General features: G+C 32.8%; 1 non-coding gene across 1 annotated transcript; it reads left to right on the top strand.

The window, feature by feature from the left end:
- Nucleotides 1-698: 698 nt before the first annotated feature.
- LOC115069128 lies at nt 699-805 on the top strand. Its single transcript, XR_003848430.1, has one exon. It is a non-coding gene; the product is annotated as a U6 spliceosomal RNA (small nuclear RNA).
- Nucleotides 806-1,107: the final 302 nt, after the last annotated feature.

Raw genomic sequence — 1,107 nt, 5'->3', positions numbered from 1 at the left:
TAATTTCATGACACTCAATATGAATTACTTCTGAGGTCTCTCACTTAGTATATATCTAATGTCATTTCAGAAACTCTTCCTGGACATTAGGCTACAAATTCAAAATGTCCGGGAAATGACATAGAATAGTAACTGTCCATTGCCCAAAACAAAAATCCCTTAGATGTTAGTTATCTTTCAATGCCACCCTTAATATAAAAACATGTTGTATAACAATGAAACATGAAGGGTGTTAAAATATCATGTATTATTTTTGCACAGAGAGAGAGAAATACAAGGAGACAGAGACAGAGACAGAGATGAGAGACAGAAACAGAGATGGGGAAGTATGTAATCAAATAAAAAATATGATGTTTATTTCCCATTAGCTATCCTCAGCTTTACTAGAGAAAAAAAGCATTGAAAAGAAGTACTAAAGCAGTCACTTTAAAGAAATAACTGAACCATTATTATTCTTGATATCTACTAATTCTAAACTCTCCATATGGAGTTTATGCCTGAGAGGAAACATGTCTATTATCTGTATTTTTCTAATGTAGCAAGCATGGGCAAATATATTTTGATTATTTGTTCTTATATATGAAAAATTTGGCAACAGTCTATCCATGGCACTTATGATTAAAATACTTAATTTTATTGTCTTACATGAATGCCTGACAATATGAATAAATTTACCATCAAAACAATCATGGGGATGGGCGCTCACTTCAGTAGCACATATACTAAAATTTGAATAACACAGAGAAGATTAGCGTGGTCCCTGCACAAGGATGACATGTATATTCATGAAGTGATCCACATATTCATAGTTAAAGGAGAATGGAAAATTTTGTCTGACATGAATACACTGAAAGAATGCATGTCCACCAAATCAATCATACAGAGAAAATTCGAAACAATACAAAAGATCAAAAATAGGAATGATTTTACCCAAGAGGTTACAGAAAGGAAACGAAAGGAGTTATAATTATGGAAACACAGAAGAGGACCAAGAACACAAACAAATTAAAAACAATAACCAAGGCACATCTTTCAATAATAACTCCAAATAACAACGGCCTCAGATCCCCAGTCAAAAGATATAGGCTAGTGGAATGGATTACCAAA

The sequence above is a fragment of the Nannospalax galili genome, unplaced genomic scaffold, assembly GCF_000622305.1.
Source record: "Nannospalax galili isolate Female #2095 unplaced genomic scaffold, S.galili_v1.0 C48897213, whole genome shotgun sequence".
Classification (NCBI taxonomy): Eukaryota; Metazoa; Chordata; class Mammalia; order Rodentia; family Spalacidae; genus Nannospalax; species Nannospalax galili.
Note: the sequence above shows the minus strand (reverse complement) of the source record. Positions and strands in the feature narration are given on the sequence as shown.